This window comes from Apium graveolens, chromosome 5 (assembly GCF_009905375.1).
Source record: "Apium graveolens cultivar Ventura chromosome 5, ASM990537v1, whole genome shotgun sequence".
NCBI lineage: Eukaryota > Viridiplantae > Streptophyta > Magnoliopsida > Apiales > Apiaceae > Apium > Apium graveolens.
In genome coordinates, this window is record NC_133651.1 from 58,609,395 (window position 1) to 58,636,069 (window position 26,675).

Here is a 26,675-nt window from a genome sequence, read left to right on the forward strand (position 1 = left end):
AACCACAGCAGTATGCTACAAGGCAATCATATCCTCAACAGGGAAGTACAGCTGCACCCACTAGTGCTGATTTTGAGGAACTTAAGCTGTTGTGCAAGAGTCAGGCGGTTTCTATCAAGACCTTGGAAAATCAAATCGGTCAATTAGCCAATGCAGTGCTCAATCGTCAACCTGACACTCTTCCCAGTGACACGGAAGTACCAGGAAGGAAGGAAGCTAAAGAGCAAGTCAAGGCTATTACCTTAAGGTCTGGAAAAGTGGCTGATGCTGAAAAGGCAAAGGAAGTCGAAGCTGAAGTTAGAGATGAAGAATCTAAGCAAAAGGAGAAAGCGGCGGAACCAAGGAAGACTACTGTTGAACACACTCTGCCTGAGGCTAATATAGGGGAGAAACAGCTCTATCCTCCACCACCTTTTCCTAAGAGATTGCAGCAACAAAAGCTGGATAGACAGTTCGGGAAGTTTCTGGAGGTGTTCAAGAAACTTCACATCAATATACCTTTCGCTGAGGCTCTGGAACAAATGCCTAGTTATGCGAAGTTTATGAAGACTATTATGGCAAGGAAGGTGAAACTGGATGACCTTGAAACCGTTGCTCTCACGGAAGAATGCAACGCTATTCTGCAGCAAAAGTTACCACCAAAACTGAAAGATCCAGGAAGCTTCACCATTCCTTGCACCATTGGCAATCTAACTTTTGACAAGTGCCTTTGTGATTTGGGAGCAAGCATTAATCTGATACCGTTGTCGATCTTTAAAAAGCTGGATCTGCCTGATCCAAAACCCACATACATGTCGCTACAATTGGCTGACCGTTCCATTACTTACCCAAGGGGTATAGTTGAGGATGTGCTCGTCAAGGTGGATAAGCTCTTCTTTCCAGCAGATTTTGTTATTCTGGATTTTGAGGAAGATAAGAAGATTCCCATAATCTTGGGAAGACCTTTCTTGGCTACTGGCCGTACCTTGATAGATGTACAAAAAGGTGAACTTACTATGCGGGTCCAAGATCAGGATGTGACCTTCAATGTATTCAACGCAATGAAATTCCCTACAGAAGATGAGGAGTGCTTAAAAGTGGATGTGATTGATTCTGCGGTTACTTCGAAACTCGATCACATGCTAATGTCTGATGCATTGGAAAAGGCCTTAGTGGGGGATTTTGACAGCGATGATGAAGATAGCAACGAGCAATTACAATATCTGAACGCTTCTCCCTGGAAGCGAAAGCTGGACATACCATTTGAATCTCTTGGTACTTCTGACCTTAAGAATGCTGAAGGGAAGCTCAAACCATCAATAGAGGAAGCACCTACCTTGGAGCTCAAACCATTACCTGAACACTTGAGGTATGCTTTTTTAGGTGATTCATCTACGTTACCTGTTATTATTTCATCTGACCTTTCAGGTAGTGAGGAAGACAAGCTCTTAAGGATTTTGAGAGAATTCAAATCGGCTATAGGATGGACCATAGCAGACATCAAGGGGATAAGTCCTTCATATTATATGCATAAAATTCTGCTAGAGGAAGGTAGTAAGCCAACTGTGGAACAACAGCGAAGACTGAATCCCATCATGAAGGAGGTGGTGAAGAAAGAAATTCTGAAATGGCTAGATGCAGGCATCATTTATCCTATTTCTGACAGCTCGTGGGTGAGCCCCGTACAATGTGTACCTAAGAAGGGAGGTATCACTGTGGTCGTAAATGAAAAGAATGAGCTCATCCCTACTCAAACAGTTACAAGATGGAGAGTATGCATGGATTATAGAAAATTGAACAAAGCCACAAGGAAGGATCACTTCCCCCTTCCATTTATTGATCAAATGCTTGACATATTGGCGGGTCATGAGTATTTTTGTCTTCTAGATGGGTATTCCGGGTATAATCAGATTTGTATTGCACCAGAGGATCAGGAAAAGACTACCTTCACTTGTCCATTTGGCACATTTGCTTTTCGCAGAGTTTCGTTTGGGTTATGTGGCGCCCCGGCCACTTTTCAGAGATGTATGATGGCTATATTCTCTGACATGATTGGAAATAACGTCAAAGTGTTCATGGATGACTTCTCCGTCTTTGGACACTCATATGATGAATGTTTGAATAATCTGCGCGCCGTACTCAAAAGATGCGCGGAAACTAATTTGGTGCTTAATTGGGAGAAATGTCATTTTATGGTGCGTGAAGGCATTATCCTTGGGCATAAGGTCTCTAGCAAGGGTCTGGAGGTGGACAAGGCCAAGGTGGGAGTCATTGAAAATCTTCCCCCACCTAATTCTGTGAAAGGAATCCGTAGTTTTCTTGGTCATGCGGGTTTTTATCGGCGATTCATCAAGGACTTTTCAAAGATATCTAAGCCGTTGTGCAATTTGCTTGAGAAAGATGTGCCGTTCAAATTTGATGATGAATGTTTGGCAGCATTCGAGACTCTCAAGAAGAGTTTGATCACTGCACCAGATTGGACAGAACCGTTTGAGATGATGTGTGATGCGAGTGATTATGCGGTAGGTGCAGTTCTGGGACAGCGCAAGAAAAATCTCTTCCATGTGGTCTACTATGCGAGTAAGACTTTAAATGGTGCCCAATTGAACTACACCACTACTGAGAAGGAGCTTTTGGCTATAGTCTTTGGCTTTGAGAAATTTCGATCTTATCTGCTTGGTACGAAAGTAACAGTATTCACTGATCATGCAGCTATTCGCTATCTGGTTTCTAAGAAGGATTCGAAGCCGAGACTCATTCGTTGGGTGCTTTTACTTCAGGAATTTGAGTTAGAGATCAAAGATAGAAAAGGTACTGAGAATCAAGTAGCTGACCATCTCTCTAGGTTGGAGAATCCCGATTCTACTTCACAAGATAGGACGTTAATCAATGAATCTTTTCCGGATGAGCAGTTGTTTGCAATTCAGGAGGAAGAACCATGGTTTGCAGATATTGTAAACTATCTCGTCAGCAATATAATGCCTCTTAATTTGACATCCGCTCAAAAGAAGAAGTTTCTGCATGAGGTGAAGTGGTATATGTGGGATGAACCATATTTGTTTAGACAGGGAGCTGACCAGATCATCAGGAGATGTATCCCGTTCTGTGAGACGGAGGTGATATTACGAGACTGCCATTCCACGGTTTATGGTTGACACTATAGAGGTGAGAAGACGGCAGCTCATATTCTGCAAGCAGGTTTTTTCTGGCCTACTTTGTTCAAGGATGCTCATCAGTTTGTTTTAAGGTGTGATCGTTGCCAAAGAGTGGGAAATTTGTCAAGGAAGGATGAGATGCCATTAAATGTGATGCTTGAAGTCGAGGTCTTTGATGTGTGGGGAATCGATTTCATGGGGCCTTTTATCGCGTCTTGCAATAATCAGTACATCTTGCTGGCAGTCGATTATGTCTCAAAATGGGTCGAAGTTAAAGCTTTACCGACAAATGATGCAAAGGCAGTGCTAAATTTTCTTCATAAGCAAATTTTCACAAGGTTTGGAACACCTCGGGTAATCATAAGTGATGAAGGATCGCATTTTTGCAACCGTAAGTTCACTTCTATGATGCAGCGTTATAATGTGAATCATCGAGTAGCTACTGCCTATCATCCGCAAACAAATGGTCAAGCGGAAGTGTCTAACAGAGAGATAAAGCGCATTCTAGAGAAGGTTGTTTGTCCGTCAAGGAAGGATTGGTCTTTAAAGCTCGATGAAGCTGTTTGGGCTTACAGAACAACATACAAAACTCCACTTGGGATGTCACCGTTTCAGTTGGTGTACGGTAAGGGATGTCATCTACCGGCGGAGCTTGAGCATAAGGCCTACTGGGCATTGAAGAAATTGAACCTGGATTTAGATGCAGCTGGTAAGAAAAGAATGCTTCAGCTTAATGAACTTGATGAATTTCGACTTCAAGCGTACGAGAATAACAAAATGTATAAGGAAAAGGTGAAGAGGTGGCACGATAGGAAGCTACATCCAAAGTTATTTGTGCCAGGGCAACAAGTTCTCTTATTCAACTCTCGGCTCCGACTTTTTCCTGGGAAGTTGAAATCAAGGTGGTCTGGACCTTTTATTGTCAAAACTGTGTTTCCACATGGAGCGGTGGAAATTTTTGAGAATGATCCGGACCAAGCATTCAAGGTTAACGGTCAGCGGTTGAAGCACTACTATGGGGACATAGCAAACCGAGAGGTGGTTAGTGCCATTTTGTTGACTACTTGAGAAAGGTACGGAACGTCAAGCTAATGACGAAAAAGAAGCGCTGCGTGGGAGGCAACCCATGAATTGTTGTTACAGGAACCCTTAGAAGTTAATAACCTATCCAAAAACACAAAAAAATCAGAAAACAGGGGCTGAAATTTTTTTTTTCCAGAGACCCTCTGCGCGCCCGCGCAGCTATGCTGAGCGGCCGCGCAGGGGTCGAGTTCCAGAAAATTTTTTACAGTTCAGAAAAAAAAAACAAACAAAAACATAAAAACAGTTTTAGCCCATAAACCCACGAATTGTTCCCACTACCCCATCATTTTATCCCTTAATTCCCAAACCCTAATCTAATCCACACCCTATATATACATACACCTATCCTACATATCTCCCATAAAACTTCCTACACTTAAACCCTCTCACAAACATCAAAAATCAGTTCTTACACACTTTTATTCACGAATCAATGGCACCCAAGAGAGCACGCACTATTGACAGCAGCAGCACAGTTCCTACTGCTGATTCATCGAGGGGTACTGCTGCAAGGCCTCGGTTAACTGACAGAGCTGTGGAGGAGGAGTACACTAGGCTGTTGGGGAAGCCGATTCTGAAGGAGAGGGGGTTTTTACCATCAGGGAGGGATGGTGAGTTGTTGCCCATGATTGCAGAGAAGGGGTGGATAGCTTTTTGTGAGTCACCCGAAGCAGTACCGATGAGCGTTGTTCGCGAGTTCTACGCGAACGCGAAGGCTGAAAAGAATGGGTTTTCTGTAGTCCGTGGGCTGACAGTTGATTATCATCCTGCGGCGATTCACCGTGTGATTGGACAGCGAGAGAGGAAGCCCGAGGAGGAGAACTGGAATGAAAAGACTGCTGAGGATTTTGACTTGGATTTGATTTATGCGACTCTCTGTCGACCGGGCACAGTTTGGACCCGCAGTCCAGGCAATAATGAGTATCGTCACTTTCCGGCGATCGCCATGAACAGGTATGCCCGTGCATGGAATGCATTTATATGTGCTAATATTTTGCCTTCTTCACATGCACACGAGGTCACAGTTGAGAGAGCACAGTTGTTGTGGGGAATTCTGCATGATGAGTACTATGTGGACCTTGGTGAGTTTATCTACCAAGGAATTCTGAAGTTTTTGAGGGGAGCAAAGCATATGAACATCCCTTATGCATCCACGGTTACGAAGCTATGTCGAGCAGTGGGAGTGAACTGGCCGGCTCATGAGCAGTTGCAGTTGCCAGCAGCTCCGATTGATTCTGGCACTCTGAATGGGATGCAGGAGTGGACCAGTAGTGAGCCTGAGGAGCATGGGCTGGGTTATCGTCTTCCAGGAGGGCGTCCAGCACGAGGTACTACTATGGCTAGGCCAGGGCGTGGTGAGGCTGGTTCTTCGAGAGCTCAGGAGGGTGCTGGGATGGGTGATGCCCAGTATAGGAGGCTTTCACGGCGGATGGATGCCATGTATGAGACGCAGAGCAGGTTTGCTCAGGAGCTCACCCTTGCGTTAGGGACTGCTTTTCGAGGCCTTGGAGCTGATATCCAGTGGCCAGTTTTTGGTGAGGACTCTGCATACCCACCGCCTGATACTCCACCCACTGAGGGTGATGATGATGATGACTCCGAGTAGGTATACCCTGTGTTCCTTTCTACTACTTTCACTGAGGACAGTGAAGATTTTTAGTTTGAGGGTGGTAGTTAAGGAATATTGTGTGTGTGTCATTTAGTTGCATATTCATGATAGTTTAGTTCATATAGTTGCATAATTTATGCCATTTAGTTTTTTTTATGAATGTCATGTAGCTCATGCATTTACCATGATCCCTTTTGCAATAAGTTATCGACTGAATTGTGATATTGATGTGAGTGTAGTGATAACATTAAAGTGATATTAAGTTGTGTAGGTTGATATGCATGCTAGAAACAATTGTAAGTCCACTAAGTCTTAAAGAATGCGTAAGGGCTAGATTGTTGTTATGATTTGGTTGTTTTCAAGGTCAATCTACTTATTATGCTTAGAATTCGATTATAGGTTCTTAGTGATAAAGACATGAAAAAAGAAAAAATTTTGGAGAAAAAAATATGGAAGTTGTTGCTAGTTGTGGCTAGGCGTCAAATGGCTGGTAGCCGGCTCGCATATGTTGCGAGTAGTCTAGGGTTGAGCAAGATGGAGCGAAACGCACTTGCTCAGAAGTTATTAAAAAAAAAAAAAAATTTTGCATAATTGATCAAGAATGGGCTCTTTGGTATTCGAGTTATTAAGTTCTTAGGGGACTTTGTGCCTAGTGACCTAAGGCTTTTAGAGTCTGGGATCCGCTAACCTAACGCTCGTTACATGGATACCATTGTATAAGTCTTTTTTGGACCTCACTCATTGCACGGTCAAATAAGCATTTGAGTTGTAAATAAAAAGCACGATTCCGTAGTAAGCTCCAGAGTTCTTGTAGTGTTGTATATCACTTTGTGCCTAGAATTTTTATTCTTTGTATAAGCGTAGGATTGCCTTGAGGATAGTCTAGTCATAGTAATTGGTCTAGTTCCGAAGCATATCTGTTAAGCATTTGCACACACCACGTTTCTGGCTGTATGTCCGTTTGCATGAGTTTATTGATCTTTAGTTGTCTAACTGCATTCGTTGAGATGTGACAATTTGGTTGGTTAATTGTAGTAAGGGGGATCGTTGCATTTTCATATAGATTGCATTCATGCATATTTTTATTTTTTTGAGTCTGTGACGCTTGAGGATAAGCATCGATTTAAGTTTGGGGGTGTGATTAGTGGCATTTTATAACACTTAGAACGTCTTGAAATGGCTTAAATTGGTGTCTTGAAATCAAGTATTTTGTGTATTTGATGCGTTTTTCTAGTGTTTATGCATTTCAGGGTATTAGTTGCATTTCGGGGGAGGAATCATCAAGAATAAGCCTTGGCATGTGTTCACCATTGCGAGAGGAAAGGAATGGGCAGATTACGGTGAAGAAACGGAGCAAACCTGGATTTTTTCCAGTAGAGGCCTGCGCGCCCGCGCAGCAATGCTGAGCGGCCGCGCAGCAACCTGCGCGCCCGCGCAGCTATGCTGAGCGGCCGCGCAGGGTCGGGGAAAAAGATAAATTATTTTAGACTTCTACTTCTGTTTGGCTTCCAACTTCTATGTAATCTGAGTTTTATGGGACTATTATATAGGTAGATTTGAGACGTTTTCACAGAGAGTATTAAGGGGATTATGTTTTAGATTGTGTTTTACGCAAGAAGCGAAGGAGATAAGGAAGAAGACCGATTTAGCACACCGCAACGAAGAGGGAGCATATTTTCTTGTGATTCTTGTTTCGTTGTAACGTTGGATGCTAGTTTTCTTGCTTTGACTTATTTACTCTTGTGACGTACTCTGTTTTAATATAATTAGTTTAGTTATTATTTTCTTGTGTTTGTTTGACATGATTTCATATGAACCCATGATGGCGATAAGTTCTATTATGGGCTAATCGTGATCATGGGGTTGCAACGGATTTATTATGGAATTCTTTAGTTAATTGTTTAATACTTTAGTGTGTGATGATTGCATGATATCTAGTATTGGTTGTGCGTATTCGTCTTATGTGCGTCGTGAACATATAAGATAGGGTGTTAATCTCTTGTGAAGCGACGGTGGATCTTGAGATTTAGAACTTGCCATGCTAGCATAGGTTCATGTACGTTGTGCATGATTAGTGGGTAACTCTAATAGTTTTATTTGCCCTATGTAATCAAAAGGAATAACTTGAGCTTAAATCGTTGTGTTGTCAATTTCTGTAGACATATAGGAACTCAACATAATTGATGACTATTCAACTTCTATCTTAATTGTGGATGCTTGGTAGAATGGTATTAGTACAATGAAAGTTGGCTTTTATCAGTTTCATGTTATTCGATTAATATCATCACTGTCACATGCTAAAGGTAATAACAATGGCTATAGAAGGAAGTAATAATGAAGTTGTGATCTCATGAGTGTTTTATTATTGATAAATTGAAGTGTTAGTTAAGTGATTAATTAAGTAGTTAATTATAGTTAATATTTAATCAACAATTTTAAGTGTAATTATCTTAACATTGAGAAGTAATCATACATTGGTGAGTGAGTTTAATTAGACAATAATTTAGTCTGAGTCTCTGAGGGAACGAACTAGAAAATATTCTATATTACTTGCGAACGCGTATACTTGCGTGAATATTAGCGCGCGTTTTCGCCCTAACAAACACCAACAACTTGAGTACAAATATACCAATTCAAAGCTTTGCGGAGTGTAATAAAGTTTCATAAATGCCACTCAACATACCCCCAAACTTGAATCAATGCTTGTCCTCAAGCATAAACAAACTTAAAGAACAAGAAATAAAAATACATGAATGCAACTAAATGAATGCAACGATCCCCAGTAGAATAACTAAACCAATCAACAAGCAACATCTCAACAAATACAGTTATTCACATAAAAATCAATCAAACCCCACAAATCAACCTATAAACCAGAGACGTGCGTGTGTGCAACTGCTTACAAATATACTGTCGCAACTAGATCAATAATCATGACTCACTACTTATCAAAGCAATTGCAAGGTTATAAATATAATAAAAGCTAGACTCAAAATAACTTATAACACTTCAATTCTTATTTTGGAGTTTTATATGGATTCATGCTTTTATTCACAACAAAACAACAAGTATGCTTATTTGACCGTGCAATGAGTGAGGTCCACAAAAGACTTATACAATAGTACCCATGTAACGAGCGTTAGGTTAGCGGATCCCAGACTATAAAAGCCATAGGTCACTAGGCACAAAGTCCCCTAAGAACTTAATAACTCGAGTACTAAAGAGCCCACTCGTGATCAATTATACATAACACTTATTTTTATTTTTATTATTTTTTCTTTTTTTTTTCTTTTTTTTCACAAATTTCTGAACGAGTGCGTTTCGCTCTATCTCGTTCAACCCTAGACTACTCATATAAATTGAGCTGGCTACTAGCCAATTGACACCTAGCCACAACAACTAGTAATGAAATCCAATTTTCTCCAATTTTTAAAAATCCATGTTATTTTATTATTAAGAGAATATCCTAAATTTTAAATATAAACAAGCTATTAAACCTTGACAAACAAACAAACCATGATTATGATCTAGCACTCAAGCAACCTATAAGACTTAGTGAAATACAATTGTCTCTAGCATGCAAATCAATTTGACAAGACTTAACATCACTAAATACGACATCACTACACTAGCATCAATATCACAAGTCAATTGGAAAAATCATCTAAGGGATCATATTATAATGCAAATGCATGAAACTATATGAATAAACTATCATAAAACTACCAAAATAAAATTTAAAAAAAAACTACATGGAAAAATATACAACTATATGCACTAAACTATCATGAATATGCAAATTATATGCGACGCACACAAAACATATTCCTTCAACTACTACCCCCAAACTTAAAATTTTCACTGTCCTCGGTGAAGGTAATAGTAAGGAATCAGGCAAACCTACTCAGAATCGGGATCATCACCCTCAGTGGGTGGAGTGTCAGGCGTGTTTAGAGGTGGATACACGGAGTCCTCACCAAATACTGGCCACTGGATGTCAACACCTGTGGCTCTGAATGCAGTCCCTAGTGCCTGGGTGAGATCACGTGCAAACCGACTATGGATGTCATGCATCACATCCATCCTCCTCGCTAGACGCCTATACTGCGTCGTGCTCAAACCAGCTCCAACATCTGCTCCTGCCTCCTGCTGCTGCTGCTAGCGATCCCGAAGGATCATCCTCCTCTCCCAACTGAGCTCTCCATGCTGCTCGACGAGCCTTCGAAGTCCCACTAGCAAACGTCTGATCCCCCTGGTCTTCCACCTGGAAGATGGTCATAAAAATAGCCAAGCCCCTTAGGATCGGGCTTCCCACCATACCATTATGTCATGTTCAACAACGTCAAACTGTTGATAGGAGCACTGGGAAGATGCAGCTATTTATGTACGGGCCAATGAACACCAACTGCCACACAACTTTGTCACAACGGACGTATAAGGTATAGAACCCGTAATACCTCCTCTCAAGAACCTCAAAATACCCTGGTAAATAACCATCCCCAAATCCACATAGTCCCCCTGAAGAATATCCCATAACAGACGAGCACGGTCCTCAGTAATCTCATTCACATGAGAAGATGACATGATGTTAGCACAAATAAATGAATTCCAAGAACGTGTAAACCTGTTCATGCACGAAGCAGGAAATGTGGAATAATCACTCGTGCCCCTCTTGAACTAACAATGAGTCTTAGGCACACAAAGAGTAGAAACTATCAAATCCAAATCAAAGTCCTCTAGAGTCTTATCGTTCCAGGTGTCCTGACTGGGCTTCCTCGCGGGCTGCTCAATCACCCTTCTTATCGCATCCGCACTGTACTTCACCGTCATCCGCCGAACCACAGTGAAACCATTCTTCTCCGTCCTTGCATTAACATAGAACTCACGAATGACACTCATGGGCACAGCAACGGGTGCCTCGCAAAAGGAACCCAGCCCATCTCCAAGATCATCTCCAACAACTTACCATCTTTCCCTGATGGTAGAAAACCTCGCTCCTTTGCTATAGGCTTCGAGAGAAGCCTCGTATACTCCGCTTCAGCCTTGGGAGTTGAAAACCTTGGTCTCATACCACATGCACTCGAAGAATCGGTGCTGCTGCTGACTTGAGTTCTTTTTCTTTTGGGTGCCATTGTGATTGAATAAGAGAGAATAAAAGATAAGTGTTTGAGAGAGAATTGTGTTTGAGAATTTGAGAAGTGGTGGAGAAGTTTGTGTATAAGTGTATGTATATATAGGAGGTGAGAAGAGAATTAGATATGGAATAGAAGTGAGAATTGATTATGGGAATAGTGGGAATAATGGGTTTGATTTGGAGAGGGAAATTAGGGATGTGGAAATTGATTTTCTATTAAAAACCCCGATTTTCTCTTCACAAATTGCTGTTTATTTTTTTTTCTGAATTGGGACCCCAGCACGGCCATGCGCTAGACCAGCGCGGGCACGCTTGGTTTCTGGAATTCCAGCGCAGCCGCGCGCTTGATCAGCGAGGGCGCGCTCAACTTCTAAAGTTATCCCTGAAATTTTCTGTTTTTCTGATTTTGTTTGTATTTTTCTCTTTTCTTCTTGCTTCCTCTACCTACTAATGTACAACAAACTTGGTTTGCCTCCCAAGAAGTGCTTGTTTTACGTTGTTAGCTCGACGTAGAAATGTGAGATCAAATGGACAATAAAATGGCACTAGCCACCTCGCGGTTTGCCGTGTCACCATAGTAATGCTTCAACCTCTGACCAATTACCTTGAATGCTTGGCCGGAATCATTCTCAAAAATCTGCACCGCTCCATGTAGAAATATAGTTTGACATCAAACGGCCCTGACCACCTTGACTTCAACTTCTTAGGAAAAAGACGAAGACGAGAGTTAAACAAAAGAACTTGTTGCCCCGACACAAATGATTTGAGCACTAGACCCCTATCGTGCCACCTTTTGACTTTATCCTAATATATTTTGTTATTTTCATAAGCTTGAAGTCAGGACTCGTCGAGTTCATTCAATTGAAGCATCCTCTTCTTTCCAGCTACATCCAAGTCCAGATTCAACTTCTTCAAAGCCCAATACGCTTTATGCTCTAGCTCCACCAGTAAATGACACCCTTACCATAAACCAACTAAAATGACGACCCAATGGATTCTTGTATGCTGTTCTATACGCCCAAACAACTTGGTCAAGCTTCAAAGACCATATTTCCTTGATGGACATACAACCTTCTTTAAAATGCATTTGATATCTCTGTTAGATACCTCACCTTGACCATTCGTCTGAGGATGATAAGTCGTAGCAATGCGATGATTCACATTATACCTTTGCATAATAGCAGTGAACTTGCGATTGCACAAATGCGACCTCTCATCACTGATTATGACTCTTGGAGTTCCAAATCTTGTGAATAACTGCTTGTGAAGAAAATTAAGCACTACTTTTCGCATCGTTCGTTGGCAACCCTTAACTTCAACCCATTTCGACGCATAATCAACTGCCAACAAGATATACTGATTGTTACAAGATGAGACAAATGGCCCGATGAAGTCAATTCCCCAAACATCGAAGACTTCAACCTCGAGAAGCACATTAAGGGGCATCTCATCCCTCTTGGACATATTACCCACACGTTGACATCGATCACATTTCAAAACGAACTGATGAGCATCTTTAAACAAGTCGGCCAAAAGAAACCTGCTTGAAGAATACGAGCTGTTGTCTTTTCTCCACCATAGTATCCTCCATAAGACGTTGAGTGGCAATTTCACAAGATCCCTCCCATTTCACTGTAAGAAATACATTTCCTGATGATTTGGTCAGCTCCTTGTCAAAAAAGAAACGGCTTATCACATATATACCACTTCACTTCATGCATAAACTTCTTCCTTTGAGCATATGATAAGTCGGGAGGCATGATATTACTCACAAGGTAGTTCACAATGTCTACAAACCACGGTTCTTCCTCTAGCACTCCAAACAGTTGCTCATCGGAAAAAGACTAATTGATTAATGTTTTATCTAGTGAAGTTGCACTTGGATCCTCCAAACGCGAGAGATGATCAGCGACTTGATTTTTAGTCCCTTTTCTGTCCTTGATCTCTAATTCAAATTCTTGAAGCAAAAGAACCCATATGATCAATTTAGGCTTCGAGTCCTTCTTCGAGACGAGATATCGAACAGAAGCGTGATCAGTGAAAACTGTCACCTTCGTCCCAAGCAGATAAGATTGAAATTTCTCAAAACTGTAGTCGATAGACAAAAGTTCCTTCTCCGAAGTAGTATAGTTCAGTTGAGCACCATTAAGAGTCTTAGTAGCATAGCAGACTACATGAAATATGTTGTTCTTTCTCTGCCCAAGAACTGCTCCAACTACATAGTCACTTGCATCGCATATCATCTCAAAAGGTTCACTCCAATCGGGTGCAGTTATGACAGGTGCCGTGATTAAACTCTTCTTTAAGAATCAAAAGTAGCTACGCACTCATCATCAAACTTAAACGAGACATCATTCTCCAGAAGATTGCACAAAGGTTTAGAAATTTTTGAGAAGTCCTTGAAGAAACGCCTGTAAAAGCCCGCATGACCAAGAAAACTACGAACTCCCTTAACAGAAATTGGTGGGGGAAGATTTTCGATGACCCCCACTTTGGCTTTGTCCACCTCAAGACCCTTATTAGAGACCTTGTGCCCAAGAATAATGCCCTGTCGCACTATGAAGGGACATTTCTCCCAATTGAGAACCAAATTAGTCTCAACACACCTCTTGAGAACGTCGCCCAGATTCTGCAAGCACTCATCAAATGAATCACTAAACACAGAGAAATCGTCCATGAACACCTCCACATAGTCCAAAAGAAACTCTCCGAAAGGCGAAAGTACCAAATGGACAAGTAAAAGTAGTCTTCTCCTGATCTTCTAGAGTAATGCAGATTTGATTATAACCAGAACTACCATCCAGAAGACAGTAGTACTCATGCCCAGCCAATCTGTCAAGCATCTGATCAAAAAATGGTAGAGGAAAGTGATCTTTTCTTGTGGCCTTGTTCAGCTTCCTGTAATCCATGCAAACTCTCCACCCCGTGACTGTTCGTGTAGGAATAAGCTCATTCTTCTCATTAGCAACCACAGCGATACCTCCTTTCTTAGGCACACACTGAACTAGGCTCACCCATGAACTGTCAGAAATAGGATAGATGATCCTTGCATCCAGGCACTTAAGGATTTCCTTCTTCACAACCTCATTCATGATCGAATTTAGCCTTCTCTATTGCTCAACAGTAGGCTTGCTTCCTTCCTCTAGCAGAATTTTGTGCATGCAATATGAAGGGCTGATTCCCTTAATATCTGCTATAGTCCAGCTAATTGCTGATTTGAATTCTCTAAGAATTCTCAAAAGCTTCTCCTTGTCGCTACCTGAATGGTCAGATGCAATATTAACAGGCAATGTAGATGCATCACTTAAAAATTCATACCTCAAATGTTCAGGTAAAGGCTTAAGCTCAAGAGTAGGAGCTTCCCCAATAGATGGCTTGAGGCGCTTATGAGCTTTTTTCAACTCCTCTATTCCCAGAGATTCAAAAGAAATATCAATCTTCCTCTTCCAGGGAGAAGCATTCAGAAATTGTAACTGTTCATCCCCTTCATCATCTTCACTATCCAAATTTCCCAACAAGGCCTTCTCTAAGGCATTAGACCTTAGCAATTGATAAAGTTCTGAAGTAACCACATAATCAACCAACTCCACTTTTAAGCACTCCTCATTTTTCGTAGGGAACTTCATGGCATTGAACACATTAAAAGTTACATCCTGATCCATCACTCGCATGGTGAGCTCACCCTTCTGCACATCTATCAAAGTTCGGCCAGTAGCCAAGAAAGGTCTTCCCAAGACTATGGGAATCTTCTTATCCTCCTCAAAATCAAGAATTACAAAATCAGCAGGGAATATGAGTTTATCCACCTTGACCAAGACATCATCCACAATACCTCGTGGATATGTAATAGAATGGGTGGCCAACTGCAAAGTCATATAAGTAGGCTTTGGATCAGGCAAGTCCAACTTCTTGAAGATTGACAAGGGCATTAGATTAATGCTAGCTCCCAAGTCACATAAGCATTGGTCAAATGACACTTTTCCAATGGTGCATGGAATAGTGAAGCTTCCAGGATCTTTAAGCTTTATAGGCAACTTTTATTGCAGCACAGTACTGCATTCCTTCGTGAGAGCAACGGTCTCTAAGTCATCAAGCTTTACCTTCCTAGAGAGAATACCTTTCATGAACTTCGCGTAACTAGGCATTTGTTCAAGAGCTTCAGTGAAGGTATGTTGATGTGAAGTTTCTTGAACACCTTGAGAACTTCTCAAACTGCTTATCCAGCTTTTTCTTCTGTACCCTCTTAGAAAAATGAGGTGGAGGATAGATATGTTTCTCCCCTGTATTATCCTCAGGAGGAGTGTGCTCAATAGTAGTCTTCCTTGGTTCCACTTATACTTCCTTCTGCACTTCTTCTTCTTCAGCCACAACTTCAGATTCTAGAGTCTTTGATTTTTCAGGATTCGCAACCTTACCAGACCTCAATGTAATTGCCTTAACATGCTCCTTAGCTTCCTTCTTGCCTGGCACTTTAGTATGGCTTGGAAGCTTGCCAGGTTGATGATTCAGTAATGCATTAGAAATTTGCCCAATATGATTCTCTAAAGTCTTGATAAACACAGTTTGGCTCTTGCACATGAGCCTCAACTCCTCCAATTCAGATTTTTCATTAGCTTGCGATAGCTGCTGAAGTTGAAGTTGCTGCTTAGGGGCATATTGCGGTTGCTGAAAACCAGGATGGTTATATTGCTTTACTGTGTACGGCTGATAAGATTGTTGAACCACATTCTGATTATTACTCCAGCTGAAGTTAGGATGATTGCAGTTAGTTAGATGATAAGTGGCTGGAGCTTGTTGTTGTGATCTCTGAAAGTTGCTGAAAAATTGAGCTGATTCGTTAGAAATAGCGCACTGCTCAGTTTCATGCGTCCCCGCACAAAGCTCACAAATACTAGTGATTTGATTAACTCCATAATTAGCCAAAGTGTCCACCTTCATCGTCAAAGCCTTAAGTTGGGAAGCTATAGCAGTTGCTGCATCCAACTCCAAAATTCCAGCTACTTTACCCCGAGTTAGCCTCTGAGAAGGATTCTGGTATTCATTAGCAGCCATCAATTCGATCAATTCATAAGCTTCATTGTAGCTCTTAGCCCACAATGCTCCTTTTGATGCTGCAATCGAGCATGGGTCTAAAAGTGGCACCCAATCCATTGTAGAAACAATTTATAATCATCCAGTCAGGCATGCCGTGTGTGGGAACTTCCTTATTATCTCCTTATATCAATCTCAAGCCTCACACAGAGATTCTCCAGTTTGCTGTGCAAACTGAGTAAGAACATTCCTGATTGCAGCAGTCTTCACCATAGGAAAGAATTTAGTGAGAAACTTTTGAGCAAGATCCTCCCATGTGGTGATATGCCCTGGTGGTAGAGAATGTAACCAGAACTTTGCCTTATCCCTAAGAGAAAATGGGAAGAGTCGCAACTTGATAGCATCTTCAGTCACCCCATTAAACTTGAAAGTGTCACAGATCTCGATAAAATCCCTGATGTGCATGTTGGGGTCTTCCGTAGGAGAACCCCCAAACTGAACTGAGTTTGTATCATCTGAATCGTGCTTGACTTGATTTCAAAGGTGTTATCCGCGATGGCTGGTATGATGATGCTCGACTAAATATCATTGATCTTAGGCTGAGAATAGTCCATCAGAGCCTTAGGATTTTCTGCTTGATCTCCCATCACTACTAAAGCTAGTTCCTCGACTTTCTCTTCTTCTTCTTCTACTTTCCTCTTCTTCTTCTTCTTCTTCTACTTTCTCTTCATCCTCAAAAACTACCCTTCGAATCACTACAGCTTTTTCCTCGGTTTGATCCAGAGTTCTCATACGAGCCTGCGAACGTGTATGCATACACGCTCGCTAGGGTAACTGAAATACGATAAGTAAAATAATAGGTAAGTAACAATGTCCGAGTCAATGAAATTTAACGATCACTGATGACAAGCACGTAACTAAAAGTTAACACCGTGTCCCCGCCGCGGCACCAAAAACTTTTAGTCGCTAAACACGCGCTAAAATTCACGCAAATACACGCGTTCACAAGTAATACAGAATTATTTTTAGTTCGTTCCCACAGGGACAAGCTTAGATTAACTATGAGATTTATACACTTATTCAACAATGATATGGCTATTATTTAATGCTAAGACGAATAACAAATTTGGCTTTGTTTATACTACGAGTAACTATTGAGTATTATACTAGAGAACATTAACTAAAGAGAGTAAATATAGTTGAATAATATATGACATAAACAAGGGATTAAAACTTTAAAAAGTACTTCATTCAATAGCCTTTTCATTCTTAACCTTAGCATGTAATGGTGATGACATTAATCAAATAACACGAAACTGATAAACGCCAACTTTCGTTGTACGAGTACCATACTACTAGACATCAACAAACGAGATAGAAGCTGAATAGACACCAATTATATTGAGACCATATATGTCTATAGAATTTTACAACATAACGGTTTAATGCACAAGTTATTTATCGTGATTACATAAGGCAAGTAAGATGGTTAAAATTACCTAGGAATCATGCATAACAATAACACATGAACCTATGCTAGCATGGCAAGTTCTAAATCCTTAAATTCACTTTCGCTTCATTAAGAAATAACATACTATCTTGTAAGTTCGCGACGCTCATAAGACGAATAAGAACAACCAATACTAGGTTACCATACAATCACCACACACTAAGGCATCGAAACAAATTAACTTAAGAAATCCATAAATAAATCCGCTAGAACCCCACGATAATGATTAGCCCATAATCAGACTCATCATCAATGTGGGTTCCGATTAAAGCATGGTATAATAATGTAGTATTTATACTTAATAAAACCAAGTACGAAACACAAGTAAAGGTTAAAGAATAAGGAAACTATTATCCAAAGTTACAACTTAAAATAAAGAATCACAAGAATAAACTAGATCTTCTTTGCCTTGGTTGAATTGTGCTCTCCGGTCTTCTTTACTCCTTTTCCTTAGCTTTTGCTACGTCTCTCCTTATGAAAAACATCTTTATTTATGTATATATATGCTGTAGAATTGACCAGGGCTTCAAACTCTCAAAATCCTAATAGAAACAGAATTCTGCTACCCCCGACACGGCGCGACCGCGCGCTTGACCAGCGTGGGCGCGTTGAGTTTTCTGCTCTTTGGGCGCGGCCGCGCGCTTAACCAGCGCGGGCGCGCCTGCCCAGCACGGGCGCGCCTGCCAGCGCGGGCGCACCTGGCCCGCATGGGCGCGCCGTCCTTCTGCATAAAATTCTGACTTCTTCTTTATCCTTGCTGATTTGATCCGGTCTTTTCATGAGCCTTTATTCCAACACCATCCAAACACCAAATTAGCACTACAACCATGCTAATTTATCTGATTACCTGGAAAATGCCTATAATGCAAAAACACTACAAAAACACGTAAAATACCAACAACTTGAGTACAGATACACCAATTTAAAGCTTTATGGAGCGTAATAAAGTGTCATAAATGCCACTCAACACTCCTTGACCATCTCAAGGAGGGAATTCTTTAAGGAATACCTACAACAAATATGTTATTGAAAATAATCTTCATTCCTCATTCCATGCTTGCATGCATTGTCCTAAGCTCACTCCTGAAAATACATTCCCCAAGCACAGGACACGTCCCACATCACTAGACGCGTCTTGTCCGTCATGAAATTCATATTTTTCCTCTAACAGCCACCTTTCATGACATTCCACACAATCAGGACGCATCCTACCTCCTGGGCGCGTGCCTCAAACTTCTCTGCTGCAGGACCATCCTTTGTAAGCATTCTCACCGTGGTGGATGTGTCCTAAAGACATGGACGCGTCCTTCTTCTTTTGTAATACAACGCCGAGTTTGACTCTAATTAACCCGCATTTGACTCGCATAGTTCCAATACCAAAATTTGGGTATAACAACTACCCCCCAAATTCCATTTACAGTTGAAAACAAAACTGGAACTTTTACTTAAAAACCACAAGTAAAATTTTGGATTGCCCCTTTATTAAACATCAGGATGCGTCCTGACCCCTGGACGCGTCAAAGCTTTATATTCCAAAAATTGATCGTTGCGTGATAGCTGGTGTACACGTCAGCCCTCCTCTTTTCTATAAATACCCCAAAAATGACCTACATCATCCTTTTATTTTCTCTCAACAACCACCGTCGCCGCCATTTAAACAAGAGTTTTAAGTTCAAAAATCCGACGATTCAACCGGCCATTTCCTGAGTTTTTACCGTCGATCGAACCCCCAAGTTCCAAGGTACACGAATCTTCTTTCATTTCTTCTTTTCATCAAGTAAATCGGTCACAATAAGTAAAAGACTAATCGTATACTTCTTTTTCTTCATGAACTGTCCTCAATTTCCCTGTATATGTATACGTGTATATATATATAATAAACCCCCAATTTTGCTTCTTTGAATCCTGACTGAATGTTTCTAGGGTTTTATGGAATTTCCCCCAAATTGACCACAGTCGATTCAAATTCGGCTACTGTTATTCCCTAACAATACAACAAGAATTACATGGGGGGGTTGAATGTAATTTTGGCTATTTTTTCAAGATTTTAAAACAATTCTAACTCGAAAAATATATAAGTGTTTGATTTGCAGATTGCAGAATGAAGTAGTTATATAAATCAAGACACTAAGTAATAAAAACACAAGCTTTTAAAACTTTTGGGTGGATTTGAAAGTATCCAGCTTCTTACAAGTTAAACAAACAAACTACAGAGAAATTCTTGACAAGTACAACTTTTTCTATCTCTCTTTGAAATGTGTTTGCTTAGTTGATTGTTCTACTAGCTACACTTGGTTTATATATTACCAAGTTTACATGTTAATAAGACAAGATAATAAAATAAAACATATCTAGTCTAACTCCATGCTGCTTCACTACTCTATTCCAGCATCTTTGAATATCTTCATAATTGCATGGAAATGGTAATGCTTCTTTGTTCTCAAATTCCTGCTTAACAGACTGCAACATTCCTTTTGCAAACACCCAACGCATGTGACTGTGTTGTCACTATCAACAGATATTTGAATTTGATCATCCATCGGGTACCTGCTTGTCATCCGTCGAAGAGCTTTATTGATCATCTGTCGGGTAGCTTTGTCACTTGACTCCATTTCACTTATACATAATTACAAGATGTAACGCCCCCAAATTCGGGGTCAGAGGATTTGGTCGTCACTATAAAACCTCAATCCAAATTAACCTGTTTAATCAATAAACAAATGCCAGCGGAAGATATTTAGCATAAATGACCCCAAACTAATCCAAGATCTTTTAAGGTTACAATTCTAGAAACAAGATATCCAAATTCCACAAATAAATTTTTCACTTTCTTTTAAAACTCTTTTCAACAATTCTCAATCTCAAAACTTAACCCACTAGTATAACTTCGAAAAGAAGTATACTAGGCCCAATTATAAAATACACCACTATAATATAATATAAACAACTTTACACAAAAGAACTTACACTAGTTCGCAAACCCTGGACCAACCACCTTCCAAAAGCTTCTTCTTTGCTTCCTTGAATTACACAGTTAAACAACGCAAGCTAATCCTCACTGTAGGTTAAATTTAAAAATATGCAAGTATGAGCGGAAGAAATGCTCAGCACGATCATTATAGCGAATATAGGGTCGTTTTGATATAAAACCGACATCTGCAATAGAGCAGAACATTTAAAATCATAATTGCTGAATCATATAATTTAGTCGAGGAACCCCAGAATTGATTCCTTAATTGTATTCAAAACTATTTTGATATTTTTGAGCGAAATGCTTAGCAATACTTTGAATCTTGACGAGAATAAAACTCTTAAAATAGTGGTTACAAAAATATCGTAAACCACAATAACAAGAAACAATGATTATGGATTGAATCATAAACTTTACTCAAAATCGAACTCTTGAAATTAATAGTTATTTTGATGTCATATCAAATTAGATATCAATACGAACTTTGATGCTCACAACATCCCATATTGAAGTCAACATCAATCATCTATACTAATACCACCTTTGATATTTAACAACAACGTAAGTATCAGCATAAATCAGAATCTGAATCAAAACTGCATTTTACCATTATTCCAAAATAGAAATAGTTGATAAATCATTGATTCTATGGATATAAAAATGATATGATAATTTTGATTGGGATCATTCTCCGACGGATGTACTATCATATGCTGATCAGCCCGTGTAATAACAATGAGTCATGATTCGTAGAAACATGACCCCAAAAACACGAGTACTCAAACATAAGGCAATATACCCGCCTGTGGCAAAAATTGTGTCATAATATTTCATATGACACTTAGAAATAGCCCTCCGCTGTACCGTCCATCCCGGTCACTTATGTAATTATGATCCAATCTTAAAACCTTTTATTGAAAAGGGATCATAATAATTGACACCCAAAATAATTTTATTCCCCCATTTACTTGGGTAGGAATATTCGCAACCAAATCATCTTTCTCAAAATCCAAAACATTTATAATATCGATAATTGGATAAGTAAAATCACTTGACTATTCTGAATATAGAATAGCAGATGAGTATTTGCATAAACATAATTATTTAATTCAGCGATATGTAAAACATTTATCTATTTTGAGCTGAGAATAGGGAAATCAATACTTGCATAATAGGATTGAAGATAAATATCACTTGAACAATAAGTGATGATAGAAATACTTGCCTTTGGCTTTTTAGCAGTTAGTCACACTCGTATAAACGCAATTATCTCAGTCTGGCATCTCAATGCATCACCGCTTTTACTTCGCTAAATCTCTGATCTGCTGCTCATGTAGTGCTGCAACCCATTATTCCATACAATTCAACTCTAGCCTACATCCATTCCATCTGGTCCTGATCGTCTTGAAAGATTCGCATCTATAATTAAAAGATCACACTTTAATCATCTAATCGATAATTACTCAACGAACTACGCGTCAACACCCTATCGTCTACCCATACGATAACCCACACATAACTATAACAGACAAACACAGGACTCTTGACTCACATATGCACATAGTTCACATAGCATGTAAACACATAATTCACGTATCACATAATTCATATAACACATGCCTCGGTTCGTCAAAAGGGTCGACTCGGTGTGTTAAAAATTCAAATCGGGTCAAAAATATGATTTTATCCATCAATAATTGACTCAGAATGACTTGTAAAACAAGCAAATTTTTGAAACAAAATGATTTGGGTCTCAAAAGTATTTTTATTGAAAGCAGAATATTTTTCTGAGTCTGGAGGCGTTCGTTTCGTATTAAACGGACGAACGGTTGATTTATTATGAATTTTTGAATATTTTTCGGAATTAAAACGGGTCTCCGAATCATTTAATAATTAAATAATAGGGCTCGAACACCCGAAAATAATTTTATAAGAATTATCGACCCTGGAAAACAATTTAAAATAATATTTTAAAGCTCGAAACTGTTTTTCAGAATTTTTAAATCAAAAATAAATAATTAAATCTAATTATATAATCTATTAAAAATTAATTAATAACTAATTAAATTAATTAATCAATAATTATTTAAATTAATTGACTAATTAAATAATTACTTATCAACTAAAATTAATTAACTAAATAATTTGGATTTATTTTTGAATTAAAATAAATTTTCAGAATTAAAAATAATAATTTTCAAAATAAAAATGAATTTTTAGAAATTAAAAATAGGATTTTTGAATTAAAATAAAACTGAAAATGCAGAAACATTTTGTTGAAATCAAAATTTAGGGATTTTCGGATTAAACCCGGATTTCAATCGGGTTGAAACCGGGTCTGTGGTCAGAAAACGGGTCATCCACCCAATCAAGAACACCAGCAACAATTTGCCAGAATCCTACACGTTTCTATACCAAATTGATCAGTTAATATGTCAAAACGATGCTGGGATTCTGTATAATGTATTCATATCATCAAAATAATCCAAAAATCACTCAATAATAAACCCCTAATTTGGGGAATAAACCCTAAATTATGAATTTAATAATTATTAATCGTTTGAAAGATTTGATGACATAAACAGAAAGAGCATGAAAACCTGAGCATTTTGGTTACTCATACTTCAAAAACTGAGATCTGCATCACCCTCAAATTTGGGTTTGATTCTCAGAACTCTTCAAGAACACCAAGAACACATATTCAAATAATTTTCAGAAAATCAAACCTTAATTTCTATATGATACTGAACTCTATTTTTGAAGTATAATATACCAAATTGACCAGAAAAATATTATCTACACGATGGAAGCATCAAATCACATCAACAACATCAAGAACAAATTTTCATAATTTAATTATCAAATAATTCGAATATAAATAAATAAATAAGAAAATTACCTTAATTACTGCACTAAAATGGTTGATTGATTCAGAAAGAAGATTTCGAGAGCTTTGTTTTGATATGCTGCACGCCCGAGTCGGAGTTCGATAACGCCTTCGTTTGTATGATTGATTCTCAGGAACGTATCGGTTTTCTAGGATTTTCTCTGTATTTACGGTATTTTAACTGGTTGCAAATGAATAAACGAAATAAATGAAATAAGAAATAGGCTATTTATATTTACGGAATATTGGTTCGTTCTGGATCGTTTTGGATCGTTAAATTAGTTGCTTAGCCCCTAAGTAACTACAAAATGATCCAAAAATAGATTACTTAGCCGCTAAGTAACTATAAAAATGATATAATTAATACCAGAATTGGATAATCATCAAAACCAGGCTTTTCATAAAACACCATATACGAAAATAATGTAAAAATATCCCGTCTCTCGAGAATACGGGTTTTGTTAATTTATCAAAATGGTTATAGTATCGAAAATCTTGCGCCGGGCCGTGCACGGGTCAAACCGTAATTCGGATCGAAAAAGTCAAAACACAGAAAATGTCCGGAATTACTAGATTAGATTAGGAAGGAGTTTTCAGAAGAGTTTCGAGTTGTAAAAACGCAAAAACAGTTGAAGTTGGACGATTCCCGGCTTTATAAAATAATTTTGTAATTCAACAAAAAATAATTAATAAATCCATAAATTATTATAAAATAATCTAACAGTCCAAAAATTACCATAAAAATATCACAATTATCTATATTTTATTCTGCACATATAAAATTCAAATTCTCAAATAATATCACATATAAACACCCAAACATCAATTCTAATTACCAGATAATTCACCAAAATTCACATAAAATCACATAAACAATTCCAGGTAATTAAATTAATAATATTTGAAAATATGGGATATTACACAAGACACCTTAAATTTATAATTAATCAACCTATTCTGCATATCCACTAGTAGTCAACATTGTGGCGCCCTCCAAACCCGGGTCAGAAGTTCGGGGTCCACACACACACCTTAAATATAACCTGCTTATAACAGTAATAAAGATAATAATAATATATGCAGTGACCCTACTTACTAACCACCACAGACCGCAACAGGTTAAAGTATGCGCACAAGCCCAACACACTAATATATTACAAACCGTTCAAATCCCAACTATTTCAAACTCAAACTGAGTATTAAACATTATTACAAACTTTTACAAATTTAACTTATCCCAAAAGAAGCCTACTAGCTCAGCTTTCTTAACCTGAACCCCTAGCTCTCGCGCTGGACTGGGGATCCTCTTTACCAACTGGTTCCTTTTTAACTGGAAAGAATATAAACAACATCGCACAAATGAGCTAACTAGCTCAACAAGTCTCAATGACAAAACTGAGAATAATGATCATCAGGTGAATATGATTATGATATCAAGTGAATAATGGATTATGATTTAGAATTGGATATTATACTTTTAATTTAAAAACCAAGGTTAGGCTGCTGATCAGTCACGCACTAACCCCGAGCAAGGCACACATCATTGCTCTAACTACTGGATCCAAGGCACACATTGGCCTAACTTGACCATTATATGGTCTGACCACGAATCTGGTCCACAATTTTATAAAAACAATCCAATTCTAACATAATAACAGAATATGCAATAATAAACAATAACCGAAATCATTAACAACAATAAATGTTTAACAATGAAAGGGTTTCAATCCTTGTAAGGATCAATAAGGCAATTTAAAAGCTTGGATGCCGAGTAATGAAAGAATTGGATAACAAAGAAATCAATATTTCAGGGTTTCAAAGATTTGGGCTTTCAATGCATAGGATACAATGATTGAATGTACAAGTAATTCAGTTCAGTGTTTGGGATTTTGTTTGCATGTATTTGTGGAGTAGTATCGTATACTTGAGATTTGTGTTTAGGTATACAACAATCAATGGTTTAGAAAGAATAAGGTTTACGGCTCAAGAATAATAACTAGAATCAGAGTTTAGGTTTCAGTGCTTCAAAGCACTTGCAATATCAATATGACTATCAAATACTACAATATCTCGAGAAAGTTCAGAACACTTGCCTGATATTAGCTTACTACACTGCACTCGCTTCCAATCACAAGCGTCTTACTCCTCAACTATCTGTTTCCCTTTCCTACGTCTTGCCTCTTCTGCTCACATATCATAAGCATCTATCAATAATTTACTCATGGAATTCTATTCAACACATACTTCTATCTACCCTTCGTTTTACCCAAATCCGATTAACGGATTAAAAGCTATGCGATAATCAAGTAAACACCGAATATATAGACCGATAGTCAATTAACAAGTCACATATAGCACATAATACATCACGTAATCAATGATATATTGTTTATAAAGAAGTCTCGGGTCATAAATAGGCTCTCTGGTATTTAAAATGATTTTTAAAACATTTTTCGGAATTAAAACGGGTCGTTGGATCAATTTCGGGTTAATAAACAGGGTTCGGTTGGCCAATTCTGGCTCTGAAATAATTTTAGAATAATTATCGAGCCTTGGAAATAATTTAGAATAATATTTTAAAGCTCGAAACTATTTTTCGGAATTTTTAAATCATTTTTAAATAATTAAATCTAATTAAATCATTAATTAAAATCAATTAATAATTAATTAAATCAATTAATCAATTAATTTTCGAATTAATTGACCAATTAATCAATTAAAAATTAACTGAAATTAATTAACTAATTAATTTAGATTTATTTTGGAATTAAAAATAATTTTCGGAATTAAAATACTAATTTTTAGAATTTTCAGAAATTAAAAATGAATTTTTATAATAAAAATAAATAGAAAATATGATTTTTAAATATTTTTAAAACAGAAATCCAATTTTTGCAAAGTCTGGAAACTTCAGGGACCTAACTGTATCATCCCCAAAAGTCCAGGGACCAAACTGCAATTTTTACATCCCGTCGCCGGAAAACACAGAAGTGGCCGGAGAATACGTTCCCGGCGTCCTCACCCCACCAACACCTCCAGATCACATCTACACAACACCAGGAACACAACCATGCAATCAATTCATCCTAACAATCCCTGAGTTGGCCGGAATTTGGCCGTGAAATTTTCCAGTTTCCGGCGAACATCGGAAAACTTCAAAACACAACTCCCTTCTCTACAGACCTCGTTGGTTCATGAAACTTATACGACTAGATTGCAAATTTCACAGAGAACACAACCCACTATAACACAACATCAATCTATCACAGAATAAGAATCCCCCAAATTTCAATTAAGAACATTCATACGGGTTATA

The 26,675-nt window shown here is 38.6% G+C and overlaps 1 non-coding gene across 1 annotated transcript; it reads left to right on the forward strand.

Moving 5' to 3' along the window:
- Positions 1-16,143: 16,143 nt before the first annotated feature.
- LOC141662414 (small nucleolar RNA R71) lies at positions 16,144-16,249 on the forward strand. The gene has a single exon (XR_012550532.1). It is a non-coding gene; the product is annotated as a small nucleolar RNA R71 (small nucleolar RNA).
- Positions 16,250-26,675: the final 10,426 nt, after the last annotated feature.